Below are 20,307 nucleotides of genomic sequence, written 5' to 3'. Positions count from 1 at the left end.
ATCTAGCCATCACCAGAGTCTTCTGATAACTCAGCTGCTGGGCGTCGATGTGTTAGGAAATACATTTGGAATGAGACCCAGGCCAGTGTCTATGTAGCGTGTCCCCTTACACATTTATTTTCTCTTCTCCGCCATCAATGTGGTTCCTGCATGGCCTTTTCCTCCAGCAGAAAACAAGAGGGACCCAATAGATATAAAAGGGTTAGAGAGATTTGTAAGACTTTCAACTGAAAGCATCTTAAACTGTTCTGGGATTGAGCCATCAGGGGAGTGGGGAGCAGGGCCTGTGTTGGGGGAAGAATTGTGGCACAGACCTGGCCCAGGAAACACAGGCACAGCCTTGTGCACATCTGTTAACCTTAGTGGGTCTTTGGTGCTTAAAGGAAGCCTCTTACATCACCCTCTTTTACATTGAAGAAAAATTTAACATGAGTTCTGAGTTGCAATTATGACTAGTTTAAAATATATGTGGGCCGGGCACAGTGCCTCACACCCGTAATCCCAGCGCTTTGGGAGACTGAGACGGGCAGATCACCAGAGGTCAGGAGTTCGAGACCAGCCTGGCCAACACGGTGAAACCCCATCTCTACTAAAAATACGAAAAAAAATATATTAGCTGGGTGCGGTGGCACGCGCCTGTAATCCCAGATACTCAGGAGGCTAAGGCAGGAGAATCATTTGAACCCAGGAGGTGGAGGTTACAGCGGGCCAAGATTGCACCACTGCGCTCCAACCTGGGTGACAGACTGAGACTCCATTAAAAAAAAAAAAAAAAGTGATATTAAGTGAAAAAAGCATAACAGAAAATTGTATTAATCCTATCATTGCAATTAGATAAAATTACCTCTGCATTTAGCCAAGAACAGGAAGGGAAACAGGAAAAATAGAAATGGTCAGTTCATTCAAGTTGCAGTGGGATGATTTTTCTCTTCTATCCTTAAACAAGTGAAATGTCGATATTTCCATTTCCAAGCGCATTCTCTTCCTGGCATTTTGGCCGTGCTCCTAGGCCTGCCCACACCAGATCCTTGTGGTGGTGCTGAAGGTGGTCGGCTGAGTGAGGGCCCCCATAGGATGCCCCTGGCCTAATCCCCAGAACTTCAAATGTTGCCTCATACAGCAAAATGGACTTTGCAGATGGGACTGAGTACAGATCCTGCGTTATCCACGTGCGCCCCCATCATCACAAGGGTCCTCTTGAGAGGGAAGCAGAGGAGATTAGACTACAGAAGTAAGAGAGGGGGCAAGGGAAGCAAGGGGTAGAAGGGTGTAAGGCAGGGGGATCAGCCAAGGAATTCAGCAGCTTCTAGAAGTTGGAATAAGCAAGGAAATGGAATCCCCCGAGAGCCTCCAGGAAATACCAGTTGGCTGACAACTGGATGTTCACTGAGCGAAACCGAGCTTGAACTTCTGGCTTCCAGAACGTAAGAGAAGACATATATGTTGTTTCCAGCCACTTGGTTGGTGTTCATTTGTGACGATGGCAATATGACACCAACACACTGGGTGTCCTTGAGTGTATGGTAAGGGGGCTACGCGTCACCCTGCAGCCTGGCCTGCAGCTCCACTTTCTTGCCTTATACAGCCTGGCTGACTGTAGGATGAAATTTTTTTGACATCCAAGAAGTAGCTGCAACATAATAGTAACTGAGCTTGGGGACAGGAGTGATTCAGTGTCCTCAATGTGCTGAGGGCTTTGGCCCTGAGGATTAGATATCTTAGTGAGGTTATACACTTTCTTATCTCCAAGCAGAACCACACTCCAAGCCTCTGTTTCCTTGTCTGTTAAATGGGGCTACTAATTCTCACTAAGTAGTTTGTGAAGGTAAAAGGAGATCATGTACATCAAAACACTAGCACATAGCATGGGGTAAACATTCTTCTGTCTCCTAGACAGTGTTATTTCAATACCCATGGGAGATACCTCCATAGCCACCGGCAAAGGGGTCCAATCCAGTCCCAGCCTGCAGTGGCTGCTGATGTTCTGCTGGGGGTCTGGAAGCACCTGCAGACCCCATGCGTGCACCACACTCAGCTGCCTCACTCCCAGACATCACCATTCCACAACAGCTATGGAGTGCTGCCCGGGTGATGGGGTTAATGGCGTGGAAAACAGTGCGAAGCTTGCCTTAACCAGGCAGGCCATTAACGGGTGGAAGATTTATATTTGTAAAAGCAATAACAACTGCAATGTATGAGGAGTGACAGTGCCCAGGGGTGCCTTAGGGGGCCTCTGCCACCCCCGCTAAGCAACTCCAAATACATCTGTGATCTAAATAAAAACCAACACAGCTTCTCGACAAGGCCCCTGAGCCCTTTCCCAGGTAGCAATTCTGAAGCTGCCCTCAGGGATGGGAAACGAGACAGAACATGGGACAGGACAGGCTCCAGGAGGCTGTATGGTCCACCTTGCTTTGAGTAACTGCCTCTCAGTAAATACAGACTGCTTAATTCCATCCTACAGTCAGCCAGGTTGCATAAGGCAAGAAAGTAGAGCTGCAGGCCGGGCTGCAGGGCGATGCGTAGCTTTCAACTGGAGACTGGTTTTCTGGAGGTACATCTCAGAATGCATTTTTTTCCTTTGAAACGATGTTACACGTTTTCACTCGAAGTAGGTCACCATATTTAGTGGCTGATCTGGAAACTTTACCACTAAGAAGAAATTCAAGAAATCCAAACAAGTGACAAATGAATCTTTGGAGCATGATCCATTTATATAAATTGGGTCCTGCCTATGATATACTTTTTTTTTTAAGTTTTTTTATAGGTTATTGCAACAATCATTTATTCGTTTCATTCTTCTGTTAATTCATAATTCATTTATTCAGTCACCAAACATTTGGTGAGCACCCACTCTGAGCAGGCTGTTGGGCTGGAGGACAGGCACACTCGAGAGTGGCCATCTCGAGTCGGATTGCACATTGAGGAGCCTGCTCTTGGGCCCCCTGTCCGATGATGGAGATGCTCACGGTTACAATACTAAGTTCTGGTCCCGTGATGCCAGAAGGCAGCAGAAGGCTGCTTTTCCAGGTCTTTCTCTGAGAAGAGCCTTGGAGAGAGGAGATGCAAACTGAAAACCCAGTGTGGCATGAAAGAGAAGGGAGAAATTCTTTTTGAACAGTTTTTAGTTGTAGAAAATCTCAAACATACAAAATAAACAGAATGAACATACAAAATAAACAGAATGAACCCCATGTTCCAAGTTCTCATCCACCAGCTCCAACAATTAGCAACATTCTGTCATTCTTGTTTCATCTCTATAGCTCCCTCATTCTCCACTTCCCGCACTCCACTATTATTGTAAAAGGTGCATACACTCAAATGCACTGACAGCTTAGCAGTATGATTTTGACACATAGACACACCCTTGTAATCCACACATTACACAAAACAGAACATTGCCCTTCTCCCAGAAAGCTTTCTTGGCTCCTTTCCCAGGTAATCTCCGCACCCCTCAGAGGTTGTGATTTTTTTTCCACCTTGGATTATTTTTGCCTGTTCTATTTATCGCCATATAAAGGCAATCATACAGTATATACTCTTTGCAGTATGCTACAAAAAAAAGTACTATGCTGGCCGTGTTCACTCAGCATGATATCATTGGTGACATTCATCCATGTTGTTTCACGTGCCAGTGATTTGTCCTTTTAGTTGCTGAGTAGTACTCCATGAGAACACATATTTTTTAATCTCCTTTTGGACAGGCCACTCTAGTGGATTCTAAGAGGGGATCATGAAGACACAGAAGACAGGACCTCTGCCACTCTAAGGAACAAGCACCAAGGAAACGGACTCAGAGCTGAGGGGACAATGGCAGGTGCTGTTGGTTTTTCTACCCAATAACCATCCTTCCTTTCTCTTGCTCTTGGAATCCCCTTTTGTCTGGTCAGTAGTATGCTCAGCCATGCGGGTTGACTTGTAATTGGTCTCAGCCATGCAGGTTGATTTGTGATTGGTCTCAGCCATACAGGCTGTTTTGTGACTGGCCTCAGCCATGCAGGTTGACTTGTAATTGGTCTCAGCCATGCAGATTGACTTGTAATTGGTCTCAGTCATGCAGGTTGATTTGTGATTGGCCTCAGCCATGCAGGTTGACTTGTAATTGGTCTCAGCCATGCAGGTTGACTTGTAATTGGTCTCAGTCATGCAGGTTGATTTGTGATTAGGCTCAGCCATACAGGTTGATTTGTGATTGGTCTCAGCCATGTGGGTTGATTTGTGATTGGTCTCAGCCATGCAGGTTGATCCATGATTGGTCTCAGCAGTGTAGGTTGATTTGGGATTGGCCAGTCCCCTCTTCTTGTTGACATCCTTTAATCTAAGGCTGGGCTGTGGCCCAATTCTGGCAGAGAGGCATATGGAGAAATATGTTGGGGGCTCCTTCTCTAAGAGAGGTGCAGGGAGAGAAAGGTTTTGACAAACATCCCTTTCCTTCATGGGTGTTGTCAGGAGAAGTCAATGCTTGTGTCCATGAAGAAAAAAGACACCTGACCTATGGAGGGTGGCAGAAAAGAGTCGGGGTCTCAGTAACATTGTGGAGTTGCCAAACTCACCCTCGGGATGCCCACCTCCCAACTTTTTGTTAAGTAAACAATACATATTCTCCTGCTTAAGGGCCACTAGCAAAGTATTCTATTATTTGCAGCCAAAGTACCTACGGGCCAGGTAGAGAGAATGGTTAAACGTGTTTCAGGGAATATACCTGGAGTTACGGCAAAGGCAGTCTAGAGACCACTGTTCCATCACACCGTATGTGTCTCAGTCACAAGAAGTAAAGCAAAGTAGAAATAGAGCATGGGCTCGAGCACAAAAGGACGGGGGAACTCGAGGGCCCAGGGAAAGCCAGAGCTGGGCCTGGGCAGAGAGAAAGCTTTGTGAGGGATTGGAAACATTTTTTAAATATCCACACTAATCCAAAAATACGGAGCTTTGTGGTTTTGGCCAGTGCTAGGGTGTCTTGTCACCCTGTCACAATTACTCACAGGATGCAAAAAGAAGCCCTTATTTTTGGTGGAGAAACTACAATTTGAAGTGTCAACTCCCACTTCCTGGGAAGTACCAGAATAAGAGTGTCACACCATGTTAAAAAAAAACATTTTAAGAATGCTCTATTTATGAAGCATTTTGCAATCAAAGTTTAGAATATGTATTTAATGAAAACCAGGTTTTCCATGGTGGCTGGGAGTTTTCATGCCATAAGAATATTAAAGATACAGTCCCTGAGTCTGTACACATGTAAAGGAGCTCGTTCTGTCCTACAACCTTCTTCCTTGCCTGTTTGACTCCAGGGTGGAGCTTTCCAATCAGTGTCTGCAAATGGGTTACAGGTGTGACCGATAAATTGCTCCCTTCCACCTTTGCGGCAGCCAGGTAGGACTTGGGCCAGCCATTGCCCCGAAGCCAGTTGGCAGTAAGTAACATCAAACATGTACCCCTATTTTCTACGCATCTCATGGCATGAAAATGTTTGGGGGGCCCTGCTCCAAAGGCTGTAAATGTTAATAGATGCTCAGACATCCAACTGTCTTTGCAGCTAGGGGTAGTCATGTGACACAGCTCTGGCCATTAAGCTTTAAGCTGAAGGTGCTGCCTCCAGCCCTTGCTTCCTCCTCCTCCTGGATATACAACAGGGATCCGCAAACTGTGGCCCACAGGCCCAGTTCCACCTGCTGCCTAGTTTCATAAATAGTGTTTTGGAATGCAGCTATGCCCATTTATATAACATGTGTGTGACTATTTCATGCTGCAATGGCAGAGGTGAGTAGCTGTAGCAAAGACCTACGGCCCACACTTCACGGATTGGAGTAGGGCTCTTAAACAAGGGCTTGGGAATGGGTTTGCCCTTTTCTGTTCTTCGCCACGTGAGGGCACAGCGTTCATCATCATTTGGCCCCTTCAAAGTCTGCTGACGCCTGATACAGAAGATGCAACAGGCAACTTATGGCCGTAAGGACAGAAGTCCCACAGGGAGGACAGCAGAGCAGGTAAGAAAGGAGCCTGAGTCCCTCATCAAACCCCTTGTACCCGCCTGGCCAGCCCAAGTCAAGGATGCCTGGAGCATGACACAAACTTTCCTTATATTTAAGACACTGCAGTCAGGTTTTCTGCAATACTGTCTTCTACAGAAAATTACTGTATCAATTGGGGGTGTTAGGTGCAAATAACAGCGGTGTTTAAGCAGAAAAGGAACTTCCGATAGGATGTTAGGTAACGCAAGGGTCTCTGGCAGGGCTGGAAATCCAGGCTCTGGAGCTACACAACCAGGGACGAGGCCCAGCGACGTCACAGGGTCTATTTTAGCAAAAGCACCACTGCTTCTTGTTCACTGATGATATCCAGAACCAGGTCCCAACTCTGCACCATTGCTGTCCCCCAAATAAATAGATGCCTCTGTCAGCATGTGGCACAGACTGTGTGGCTTAAAACACAGAGATTTAGGCCGGGCGTGGAGGCTCATGCCTGTAATCCCACCACTTTGGGAGGCTAAGGTGGGTGGATCACCTGAGGTCAGGAGTTCGAGACCAGCCTGACCAGCATGGCGAAACCCCATCTCTACTAAAAATACAAAATTAGCCAGGCATGTTGTCGCATGCCTATAATCCCAGCTACTCAGGAAGCTGAGGCAGGAAAATCGCTTGAACTTGGGAGCTGGAGGTTGCCGTGAGCTGAGATTGTGCCATTGCACTCTAGCCTGGCAACAAGAGCAAGACTCCATCTCAAAAAACAAACAACAACAACAACCCAGAAATTTATTTATCACAGTTCTGCAGGCTGGATGGCCTAGATCAAGGCACCAATAGGTTCAGTTTTCTGGTGAGGGCCTGGTCTCTCTGCCCGGTCTCCTCCGGAGGGGATTAACCCTGTGTCCTCACACAGCGGAAGAACAGAATAGGGCGAACCCATTCCCTCAACAGCCCTAGTCCAATCCATGAGAACTTTGCCCTCATGTCTTAATCACCTCCAAAAGGCCCCATTTCTTAATACTGTCACACTAGCCATGAAGTTTCAATGTATGAATCTGGGGGGAAGTGTTCAGATCACAGCAGCAGGCCTCTCTCCTTGGCTTGCAGACAGTGCGTTCTTGCCGTGTCCTCACATGGCCTTTCCTCTGTGTGTCCACATCCCTCGTGCTTCTTCCTCTTCCTGTAAGGACATTCGTCCTACTGAATTAGGCCCCATCCTTATGTTCTTGTTTAACCTTAATTGCTTACTTAAAGGCTTTATCTTTACTAGGGCTTCAACATAGATTTTTAGGGGAACACAATCAGTCCCTAACACCTTGCTTACTCAAGTCCACGTCTCATGGGAATACACCTGATTAGCAGAGACAAGGTCCCATGCCTGGAGCCTAGTTTCAGGGAATTCCTGGAATGCACATTTTCTGGTTTCTGCTATAGGAAGAAACCTAGAAATACGGAGAATTACCACAATCAGGGCAACGTGGTTGTCTTGGTCTGTTTTTCTGCAGGTATAACAGAATACAGACTGGGTAATTTACAATGAAAAAATATTTCTTTGGCTCATGGCTATGCAGGCTGGGAAGGTGAAAACCAGGGGGCCACATCTGGCAAGGGTCTTCTTGCTGCATCATAACATGGAAGGCATCACATGGCAACAGGCCAGAGCAAGCGAGACTGAGAGGGAAAGGGGGCCCAACTCTCGCAGTAACAAACCCACTCCCATGGCAATACCGTTGCTCCATTCATGAGAGCACAGCCTGCATGACTAATCACCTCTTAATAGCGTGACAGTGGCAATTACATTTCAATATGAGTTTCAGAGGCATCATTCAAACCATGGCAGTGCTCAAAACATTAAGCAGCCACAAATGACCAATGTTCACTCCAGCAGACATGCAGCTCCATACCAACAGAGTCCGGATCAGTAGCGTTCTCAACTTTGTCACACTGTTTTCTAGGCTGCTTTATGAGTGAAACAGGTTCCAGATCCCTCCCTCCAGTGGAGCTGTGCTCCAGGAGAGGTTATTCACATAGATAACAATGCATCTCTCCTGTTTTTTCTAAAGAGAAAAATAGAAATATATTTTTTAAAAACCCAGCAATGTGAATGCTGCCCCTATGGTAGTGTAATGTGGCAGCCCTGTGGCCAATTTTGCCTGCTTCTAGATCTGGAGCCCAGTAGACTTGTGGTTTTATGTAATAATGCCTTCACGTTTCTATCCTGACTCTGGTTCCCAGACATGTTTATCTTGTTTTTAAGAGTTATGTCTTTCACATGTTGCTAAAGATGTTTTGTCTATCATTGTTATGTATTCAGAGCACAAAAGGAAGTGGGGGATGACTTCCATGTGAACCAATTTTTCTACCATAACCAAAACCATATATAGCAAAGTTGTTTAACTTTGCTATATACGACGTTATTTAAATTCGTCATCTGTTCAGCTTTTATATAAAAGTAATTTTTTTAATTAACATAGATTTTTCTCATGGAACATAAGATTACATAAACATAGTGCTGATAAAATAAAAGAGAATAGAAAGCCCAGAGACTGTATACAGTAATTTAGTAGATAATAACAAACACGGTTCCATTAATTGAACATTGTCTACATGCAGGTGTTGGGAGACAATTCTCCTTGGGTCTTTCACTTTTCTGCAAGTCTTGTGGGGGACTAACCCTCCTTTGTTTTAGATTATCTTTTTATGGCTCTTCATTTAGCAAACATCCTTGGAAAATAGAAAGAGGTGCTCCCACAGAACAAAGGGCAGGCATGCTTACTGAATGCTTTAGAAAATTTGGATAAGCTAAACTCAGAGTTCCTCTCCTATAATGCAACCCACTGCATGTTTAGGTAATTATCTGTACTGATCCTTTCACCACCATGGGACTTCAGTCAAGGAAAACTGATGCACATATGGTGATACTCTTGCTGCCTGCTGTGCATTAAATAATAATAAAGTCCTTTGTTTCTGATCCAGGAGTCTCGTGTCTTCTGCCAACATCTGTGAAACTGGCAGGCTAACTTGTCAGCTGGCAAGTAGAGTAAAATCTCAGGCTCTTCACAGTTATTCAACAGGATCCTTATTAGGAATTTTGCATTTATTATATTATTTAATCATTATAACTCTACAAAGTAGCTGTTATTATCTCCATTTTACAGATGATAAAAGCAATGTTTAAAGAGATTAAGTAACTTGTCCAAGGTCAAACAAGAATTCATCTCGGCCGGGCACAATGGCTCACGCCTGTAATCCCAGCACTTTGGGAGGCTGAGGCGGATGGATCACAAGGTCAAGAGATCGAGACCATGCTGGCTAACATGGTGAAACCCCGTCTCTACTAAAAATACAAAAAAGTAGCAGGGCGTGGTGGCGGGTGCCTGTAGTCCCAGCTACTTGGGAGGCTGAGGCAGGAGAATGGCCGGAACCCGGGAGGCAGAGCTTACCGTGAGTCAAGATCACGCCACTGCACTCCAGCCTGGGAGACAGAGCAAGACTCTGTCTCCAAAAAAAAAAAAAAAAAAGAATTCATCTCTGGGCCAGGATTTGAGTTCAGGACTGTTTCAGTGTTGTACAGATTATGACTTATTAGGGGAAATAAAGTTAAATTCCTATCTCATAATATAGGTTAAAATTTCACATGGAATATAGAGTAAAATATAAACAAACAAAACCCAGCAAATATGCATATCTGATTTTTAGATGCATAAGAACTTATCTAAGCACAAATAAATTTTAAGACCAAATTGAATCATTCTGAATATGTCAAAGGGCACTATTGAAAGGCAAATGAAAAACTGGGAAAATATTTGAACGAAATAGGGTAAGGAATTAATATCTTTAACATGTGAAAAGTTTATGAAGATCAACAAGAAAAATATTAAGTCTGCCTTAGAAAAATGAGTAAAAGACTTACAAAGCAACTTATAAAGTTATATAAATAGTAAAAACAAAAACTATCTCCCCCAATTCCATATATGTTCTACAGTTTCAAATAAATTGAATCATAATGGACAAAAATAAGCATATAGAAAAAATGTTCGACTTCAACATTAATGAAGTGCTACCCCTAAATACTCTTCTTTTTAACAAATTGGCTAATTTGTTTTGTTTTGTTTTGAGACGGAGTCTCGCTCTGTTGCCCAGGCTGGGGTGCAGTGGCTGAATCTCAGCTCACTGCAAGCTCTGCCTCCCGGGTTCCTGCCATTCTCCTGCCTCAGCCTCCCAAGTAGCTGGGACTACAGGCGCCCGCCAACACACCCGGCTCATTTTTTTGTATTTTTAGTAGAGACGGGATTTCACCGTGTTAGCCAGGATGGTCTTGATCTCCTGACTTCGTGATCCACCCACCTCGGCCTCCCAAAGCGCTGGGATTACAGGCATGAGCCACCGCGCCCGGCCACTAATTTTTTTAAATTAAAATATGCTGTATTGCTGCAGTTACAATGAAATGGTTATTGTGCACGACTGATGAAAGTGTACATTATACAACTGTTCTAGAGCAGGGATCCCTGTACCGGTCCGTGACCTGTTAGGAACTGGCCCACATAGCAGGAGACTTGCTATAAACCTACTAATATAATGTTTCAGAAGAATACTTACTGATACATGCTATATAACATAATGTTAATTTTTAAAAGCAGAATTTAAAACTATACATATGTATGATCCATTTGTATTACACTTACCTATCAAAAATAGAACCATCTGAGGAACTGGGAATAAATGTAAACATGAGGCTAAATGAGGTTTATGAGAGATAAACAGATTATCTCTCAGTTGTCAGGTATGGGTAGGTTTATTTTGTCCTACTCAATTTGCTCCAGGTAGCCTTTTTTTCTATCATGACTAAAATTTCAATGCTGAGGCAGTCCCCAAATGCCTCAAGTTATCTTCACAGTTGAGGGTGGAGGTGTGGGTGGGAGGAGGCTTCCCTCCTGTTTCATTTCTTTAATTCCTGCCTTGGCTCATAAAATAGGATTTTCTATGTACATTTGTACCACTCAGAGAAATCTTATAGAAGGAGCTTCAGATGCCTCACCTCCTTTTTCACTCCTCGTCCTAATCTGTTTTCTGTTGCTTATAACAGAACACCTGAAGCTGGGTAATTTATAAAGAAAAGAAATTTCTTTTTTACACTCATGAAGGTTTAGAAGGTCAAGGTCGAGGGGCTGCATCTGATGAGGGCCTTCCTGCTGGTGGGGATTCTCTGCAGAGTCCCCAGGCAGTGCAGGGCATCACATGTCAGGGGCTGAGCAAGCTCACATGCTAGTTCAGATCTCTCTTCCACTTCCTATAAAGCAGCCAGTAGCCAGTCCTATTATCATGATAGCCCATTAATTCACTAGTCCATCAATAGTTTAATCCATTCATGAGGGTAGAGCCCTGTCATGATCCAGTCATCCTGTGAAGGCCCCACCTCTCAATACTGCCCCTTTGGGGATTAAATTTCAACATGAGTTTTGGATGGGATGGACATTCAAAGCATAGCACTCCCCTACAAGGGAGCAGTAGTAATCTAACTGGTGAGACCCTCCGTCTATTGGACCACAGTGGCAGAGGTAAGACCACTGTGCCAAAAAAGCAACACCAGCCCCAGCTCTCCTCTCCTGTTTGCCCTTGGGGATGCCCCTCCTGAGTTACAGGACTTCCCCTTCCTGCTTCTCGACCTGCTGGCAATCAGGACTTTCAGTTGATGACTTTGGGAAAGGGAGAAGAAAGCTCCTACCTTGCCAGGGGCAGCCCAGTTTTCATATGAGCTTCAGTTGTAAAGCTGATCCTCTCTGGCCCCTGAAGTTGTTCTCAGTTTGGTGGAACTTGGAAGCAAGCAAGGGCTGAGAGGGACTGCCATTCTGAAACTTCAGTTCCCTCATTTATGAAAATGACTACAAAGTCGTTTTTAACTAATGTAACATTTTCATCTTTGTAATCTGGCAGGTGATATTAGACTAGGAAAAAATTACCTGGCATGGGCCGGGCGCGGTGGCTCACGTCTGTAGTCCCAGCACTTTGGGAGGCCAAGGTGGGTGGATCACAAGGTCAGGAGATCCAGACCATCCTGGCCAACACGGTGAAACCCCGTCTCTACTAAAAATACAAAAAATTAGCCGGACGTGGTGGCAGGCGCCTGTAGTCCCAGCTACTCAGGAGGTTGAGGCAGGAGAATGGCGTGAACCCAGGAGGCGGAGCTTGCAGTGAGCCAAGATCGAGCCACTGCACTCCAGCCTGGGTGACAGAGCGAGACTCCATCTCAGAAAACAACAACAACAACAACAAATTACCTGGTATGATTCAAGTGCATCCTGCTAACAGGCAGGGGGGTAGGGTGGGAGGGAAAGGGATAAGCTGGCAGCCCACAGGCTCTTTAACCCAGTGATAGGTGGTGTCCTGTCTGTGACTTCCCTGCCCTCAGACCTACTACTCCTCCCTCCTCTGCCCTGCTTGGTATCACAGTGGGCTTCAGGGGCAGCTACTGCCAGCCGAGTTTGGTGTAGGAGGTGCTGGTACAAGACAAGAGGAAGGAAGGGAGAAGTCAGGACATTCCTCGCCACCCCTGTGGTTTCTTTAGCCTTAGATTCACCAGAAACGCTCAGTCCAAGTGTATGGAGTGGCTTCCCGCTGGTACTAATCTCTCAGTGGCTTCATGGTCCTGGTTGGCCTCTTAGCTCTTCCTTCACTTATGAAGCCAATTCCTAAATTTATTTTCCTCATTTTAAATATTTGGAGATATTTTTATTTTCCTGGTTGGACCTTGACTGCTAATATCTGCTATGATCTGAATGTGTCCCTCAAAATCCATATGTTGGAAACTTAATCCCTATGCAACAGTTTTGGGAGGTATTTGGGTCACAAGGGCTCTGTTCTTTCGGATAGATTAATACTGTTTTAAAAGGGCTTGACGACAGAAGGTGGGTTCTTTTTTGCCCTTCCATCTTTCGCCATGTGAGGACTCAGCAAGAAGGCCCTTGCCAGATGACAGTGTCTTGATCTTGAACTACTCAGCCTCCAGAGCTGTGAGAAACAAGTTTATGTTCTTTATAAATTACCCAGTGTTAGATATTCTGATATAGCAGCACAAAATGGACTAAGACAATATTAGTTTGATTGTGGCCTTAAAGCCTGGTCATGGAGGTATTCCAACTGCTTGGATTGAGGGCTGCTCAGGGCTGAGTGTCAGACCTAGGAGGTGTTAGAAGAAGAGGCTGTGTGTATGTGTGTGTCCCAGATAAGTATCAGTAAGAAAGCCATGGCACTGGTAAGATTATCCTGCATGACCATGCTCCTCTCCTCTTCCCTGTCACCATTCTATCTTTCCCTCAACCTGGAATATTAATGTCATGTTCTATTTCTCCAATGCCTTGCTCTAAGCTAGCTGTTAATTAATTCCTCTGAAAAATTTGTCTGATGACTACTTAAGAATCAGTTTCCAGGGTATTTTTATAGAGGGAAAAAAAAGATTTTATGGAAGAAACAAAATAAAAGATTACTCTTGTAACCTTTTTTGATTATAAGAGTAATAAAGGCTTCTATAGACATTTTGAAAGAAAAAATAAAAAAGCTAAAAACCAATGATAATCCCAGCCACTCAGAAGAAGCTCGCTTAACATTATGATGTATCAGCATGAAGTCTTTTTTTATTTTATTTTATTTTATTTTTTGATACGGAGTTTCACGCTGTCACCCAGGCTGGAGTGCAATGGCACGATCCTGGCTCACTGCAACCACCACTTCCTGGGTTCAAGTGATCCTCCTGCCTCAGCCTCCCAAGTAGCTGGGACTACAGGTGCATGCCACTGCACCCAGCTAATTTTTTGTATTTTTAGTAGAGATGGGGTTTCACCTTGTTGGCCAGGCTGGTCTCAAACTCCTGACCTCGTGATCCGCCCTCCTCAGCCTCCCAAAGTGCTGGGATTACAGGCGTGAGCCACCGCGCCCAGTCCGAAGTCTTTTTTTAAATTGCATATATGCACAAGCATGTGTGTGTGTGTGTGTGTGTGTGTGTGTGTGTCAGGATTGGTTGTATTCATATCTAAGATTTTGTGTTAATATGGTTCTGTACCCTGTTGTATCACATAAGAATCAAAGGCTCTTTGAAGTCAGAAAGTCCCTACCTCCCACCCCAAAACATGAAATTAATTCAGCTTAACAATATCGAGTGAGTTCTCTCCTATGTTTCCCTACTAAGCACTGGTACAAAGGAAGAATGAATTGGAAACACACTGACATCACCATATAGAGACCCCAAAAGAGCATCCTTGTATGTTTGTGTGCACAAATCAAGTGAGAAACTGTAAAAAAGTGCCATTGGGAAGAAGTGGTCAGTAGCAGAATAGGACTGTGGGGGTGCTCGCCCCATCCACCTGACCCTACCTGGCAAAGCAATGAAGCATGCTCTCCCAGAAGAGAGCGTGGTGTAGAAACCCCCACTTCAGTCCCCTCCTGCACAGAATAAATTCTCCATCAAGAGGAGATATGTCCTCAGTAATAAGTGTCTTTTGCAAAAAGCACATCCCCTGCACAATTTATTCTTAGTTTCTACCTAGTATCTGGCCCGTCTCGTAGATAACAAGCATAGTATTGTGTACTGTGTGCAGACAGGTAGAATTCACATCTCCCGTGAGATTTGGGAGCTTCTGAATCCAGGAGGAGTTCATCTCAGCTTTATTTTGTTCTTCACTGAAAAAGCATTCTGGATGTGGCTCTGGCATACAGTAATATATAGCAGGCAGAGGAGACACAAATAAAGACTACCGCCTTAACAAAGACACTGGTATCACCCCTCTTTCTGCTGAGCTCTGTTTGACTGTGAAATGTTTAAAGGAGAGAGGCTAGGGTGATGGCTCAGGAGATATTATGTTAATGAAAAGCAGGATAAATGCGCAAATGATTTGCATAGAAGGAACCTGACCCAGCTGATATTTGAAGAGGAAGTCCTGGGGGAGGTGCCTCACATAATGGGCCTTCCTTTGTCAGCCCTGGATCTGAAAGAAGTGTCTGAGCCTAGACAAACAAGTTCACAGTTTCTCTCTCACCCAGTGAACGCTTGCAAGGCTCCATACCAGTGTTTCCAATCAGAGCAATGATTCTGCAATTGTGTGTGTACTTGTACTAATGTTTGCTCTAGTAATGACTAATAATAGCCGGGGCACTGCCCCTGGAGGCCGGTGACAGGGCCAGCTGCCCATGTGTGCAGATGTTCGTGGTTTTGAGCTCAGCCTGCTCAGGACAGTGTAGGAAAAAAGGGATTCCTGAACCACTGTGATCTTACACAATCATATTGAGGCTTTCTTCTGCTGGGTGTCATTCAAGTTGTCCAGTTCTAGGGAGAATTTCACCCCCGCCCCCAAGCCTGCGCTCCTGCATCCCCAGCTAACACCAGGGCGTAAGGCTCAGGACAAGGTCAGGTGGTGGTAATGCTGACGGAGCTGAGGTAGGGTGTTCAGGTCTTGCCAGGAGGATTTCTGGACCTTATAAGGTACCCAAGGCCCCAGACCCTTTCCACCATTGTTCTCTCCAAGGGAAATGCCACCTTACGTATGAGCCAATACAATTCAGGGTACTTATGGGAGCCAATACAAATCATGGAGATACACCTGTATCTCCCTTCAGACTGGATTTAGGGTAACAGAAAAGTAGGGCAGCGATGTTGCTGAGCGTCTACTCTGTGCTGGGTGCTGTGCTAGTGCTTTATTCTCTAAATTCTTCAAGCAATGGCCAGGCGTGGTGACTCACGCTTGTAATCCCAGCACTTCAGGAGGCCAAAGTGGGCAGATCACCTGAGGTCAAGAGTTCGAGACCAGCCTGGCCAGCATGGCAAAACCCCATCTCTACTAAAAATTAAAAAATTAGCCGGGCATGGTGGTGCATGCCTGTAGTCCCAGCTACTTGGGAGGCTGAGGCAGGAGAATTGCTTGAACCCAGGAGTTGGAGGTTGCAATGAGCCAAGATTGCACCACTGCACTCCAGCCTGGGTGAGAGAGCAAGACTCTGTCAATCAATCAATCAGTCAATCAGTCAGTCAATCAATTTAGCCAGGCTCCAGCTCCGTGCTCCTCCCCACATTTATTCTTTCATCACATCCACGTCTGTGGAGCACCGCCTGGCTGCCGGGCATTCAGGACTGCCAGGGGTGAACTAAACATTGGGTTTGGAGTCCACTGGCAGAACAGGGGTCCCCCACAGAACCAGATATGTAATGACGGGTCTGAGCTGTGCTGGGAGGAAGCACGAGGGGTCCTGAGAGAGGAGGTTGTGCCCCTGACTTGGATGGGGCCCTGAGTTTGGATTGGACTGGCATGGGCAGTTAACCAGGTGAAGAGCTGTGGGAGCAGATTCCCAGGCCCAGGCCCCAGAGGAATGAGAGAACACTGGGAGCCTGGGACAAAGGGAGGCTGGTGATCCTGCAAAGGGGGCACAGCCTGATGGCTTTTTAAAGATTTGGGCCTCATGCTACCTGCAGTCATACAATCAGACAAGGGTTTTTGCAAAGAACATTCTAAAACCAGTGTCCATCAATGGATGAACAGATCCGCAAAATGTGGAATATGATTTAGCCTTAAAAACAAAGGAAATCCTGTCACATGCTATGACTGAATGAACTCTGAGAACATCATGCTATGCCAGTCACAAAGGGACAAACACTGCAAGATTCCACTTAATGTGAGGTACCGGAGCAGTCAGGTTCCTAGAGACAGAAAATAGAATGGTAGTTGCTGGGGGCTGGGGAAGGCAGGAATGGGGAGTGGTCGTTTAATGAGCACAGAGTTTCTAGTTGAGAAGATGAAGGGAGTTCTGGAGATGGATCATGGTGCTGGTTGCACAACAATGTGAATGTTCTTAATGCCGCTAAACTTCAGCTTAAAAATGGTTAAAATGGTAAATTTTATGTTATGTGTATTTTAACCAATTTTTATAAACAAAGAACATCCTAGCTGCCAGGTGGAGAACAGATTAGAAGGAAGGTTAGATCATGAAGAACAGAACCAGACATGATGCTTTCAGGAGTGCAGGTGAGAGACGTACCGTATTCATCTCCTTAGGTAGGAATCCCACCGAAAAATTCCTCAGGGGATGTTCTCTGTTTTCCACAATGTCTGATTGGTGTTTGTTCCAATGGAGGCTGCCTCCTTCAACCATGGGCTCCTGCACAAACCCAGCAGAGGGTTGGAGCTCCGTAAACTAGCGCATCTGAGCTTCCACGGCATGCTGTTGGCTGTCTTTACCTGTCAGGTGGGCTGGCGCTGAGCCTGGCTATGTTTGTCATCGTAGGCCTTTGAGGATGAAAGTAAAAGACTGTGGCTAGGATCCCCAGCGAATCACCTGGGACAAGTCCCTTCCACAGTTTTCAGGCTTCTGGCGATTTAAATATAAAAGTGACTAAGTGATGCCGGTCGTGGGTGGGTACCCAGACGTGGGCGTGTGGGAGATTCGACTTCCAGAGCTACACTAGACCTTCTTGGGTCTATGTTCCAGGAGGAGGAGGCCCTTCCCAGGCAGCACCCCCTTCGTCCTCTGTGTCCCTAACGAAGGCCTGAGGTGTGTCATGGTGGCCACGCTCTCCCGGGATGTTTTTGCTAGGGAGTATCTGAGGCTGGTCCCCGACCGTGAGGCAGTAGGTAAGTGGAAGCAAATACCGTACCAGCTTAAAAATGCATGTATGAGACTTGGTCTTATAGAAGTGTAATGTTCTGATTCATAAGCAAGTGTGTGTCGAGTCTTGGTAATTCCCTTCAGCCCTGCTGCCCTTCCCCATTCTAATGAAACCATAAGGCTATCTCTTTTTTTGAGACAGTCTTACTCTGTGGCCCAGGCGGGAGTGCAGTAGCTGGGATTATAGGCGCACACCACCACACTCAACGGATTTTAGTGTTTTTTTGTTTGTTTGTTTGTTTTTTAGTAGAGACGGGGTTTCACCGTGTTGGCCAGGCTAGTCCCGAACTCCTGACCTCAAGTGATCCGCCCACCTTGGCCTCCCAAAGTGCTGGGATTACAGGTGTGAGCCGCTGTGCCCATAAGGCTGTCTGTTATCTCAGAAGTAGATGAAGCAGCAGGAAAGCTGAGGCCTCTGTTTCAGAAGCCACACATCTGTGTATCAAATGCCATGGTCATGAAAAACTCAGGCCTTAAATCCCAGATTTGGAAGAAAAGTGAGCAGTCACAGCCAGTTGTCCATACTCTGGAAGAGATAATGATGTATTTGGTTCAGGAAAGAAGACAGTCAGAGAGTCTGAGTCCTTCACCAACTGGTTCTGGCCATTGGCAAGCCGTGTCACCTATCTGGGCCTATTTCTTCATCTGTACAAAAATCCAGAAGGTCATGCACTACCCCTAAATCCAGGGGGACACACACTACCCCCCAGATCTAAGGGGTCACAAGACACTCCCAAATCTAGGGGATCATACACTATCCATGCAAGCCAGATGGTTGTCCATGGACCGTGAAGTTGGAAAACCCTCAGTTGAATCGTTCTTTCCAGCTCTGATACCCTGAGTCTGTCCCCGACATATCTGCACTTCCTGCAAATTGCAGCCCAATTCTTGCCTCCATACGGATGCTACCTTTGCTGGAAGGACAGTGTGGGGCAGTGGGAAGGACACAGCATCAGGGGTCAGACAGAGGCAGGTTTAGAAATCTGAGCCAATCACACGTTAGCTTTGTGACATCAGGCAAGCTATTTAACATCTCTGAGCCCTGATTCCTCATCTGAAAAATCAAGATAAACAATATCTTTCAGGGCTATCTTCAGGATGAGAAATAAAACAGAAACCACCCAGCACAGTGCCAGACACACATAAATGGTAGCATTAAGGCATATTGGCTAAATCCACTTCCATCTCCCCTAGCTGTGAGATGACTGGCAAGCACTAAATAAAAATTAATATTAGCTGTTATTGGGGCAGGGTTCTAGTTCTGTGCACAGGTTAAGAGGGAGTTCTTATTTTCAAGTGGGTTTTAAGGACAGCAGCCATAAATCAAAGTGCATTATGGTGCTCCAAGTTGACAAACAGAGCACAGGAAACAATCTGAAGAGCAGATGTCACAAGTAGTCGTAATTTTATACAGACAAGACTTCTTCAGTAAGCCCAAAACTTCCTTCCCACCCAATAATCTCAGTGTCTTCTTTTGGGAAAGAATTGTTTCAGCTCTTGGGTTCTGTGCCCACAAAGCCATCTGAGAAGCAGCATGTTGTTTCCAATAAAGAAGCCCAGGTTAAAACCTGGGACTTCCCCATCCATGATGTGGCCATCCACAGGGGCTGGGTTGCTACCGGGACAGCTGGTGGTTAATGCTGTCTCGTCATTGGGGCCTATGTGGATTGGTGCTCCAGGTGCACACCACAGAGGGGTGCTACTCCAGCCAACCCCCAAAGGCCTCTGCTGGTAACCCATCAAACCAATCTGGTTCAACTTTTATTTAACAAACCTGTGAGTTTTTCAGTTGCCGCGGGCACCCAGGTTGAAGATCACATAATCTCAGCATGCTCAGATGAACCAAGCATGTAACCACTGGCGGACCTAAGTGCTTAAGGAGCTGGGATTGAGTTAAGATGCAAACATTCCATGGCAGGATCCAGTCAGATCATGCCTCCTGGCATCACCTCATTGCAAGATCCAATCAGATCACACCTCATTACCTTGTGCTTATAAAAACCCAACCCAGCACCCAGCTCAGGGAGACAGATTTGAGCATATCCCCCTGTCTCCTTGTCAGTCAACTCACACTAAACCTTTCTCACAGCCAAAACCCAGTGACTCAGTGTTTGGCTTTCTGTTGCACACAGGCAAATGGACCCACTTTGGTTTGATGACATGCTTTGCTCCCAACGAGCAGTGCACAGGCCTGGGCCAGCCTCCCAGATGAGTCCTCAGCAGAGCTGCTCACCCTTTAACACAGATTCTGACTTTGTAGTTTGGGGATTGCAGAGCCTGAGAGTCTGCAGTTCTCATGAGCTTATAGGGGGTACCCATGGACCCAGAGTCCTTATGGGGGAGATGGCTCTTTCTTGAGACTCTCTTGGATGAGTCCCAAGCAATCCAGGCAGAGGGGAGGCCCTGGAGCTGCCTTGGCCATGCTGCAGAGACGATGGGATCTCCACATTAGTACTAGCATACCGGGTATTCTCAATGAAAAAGAGAAAGGAGGCAATGGCTCACACCTGTAATCCCAGCACTTTGGGAGGCCGAGGTGGGAGGATCACTTGAGACCAGCAGTTAGAGACCAGCCTGAACAACATAGGGAGACCCTCATTTCTCCAAAAAGCAAAAAATTAGCCAGTCATGGTGGCACACCCTGTGGTCCCAGCTACTCAGGAGGCTGAGGTGGGAGGATCACTTGAGCCCAGGAGAT

This window comes from Macaca mulatta, chromosome 17 (assembly GCF_049350105.2).
Source record: "Macaca mulatta isolate MMU2019108-1 chromosome 17, T2T-MMU8v2.0, whole genome shotgun sequence".
Lineage (NCBI taxonomy): Eukaryota > Metazoa > Chordata > Mammalia > Primates > Cercopithecidae > Macaca > Macaca mulatta.
The sequence above is the reverse complement of the archived record's forward strand: the minus strand, read 5'-3'. Positions refer to the sequence as shown.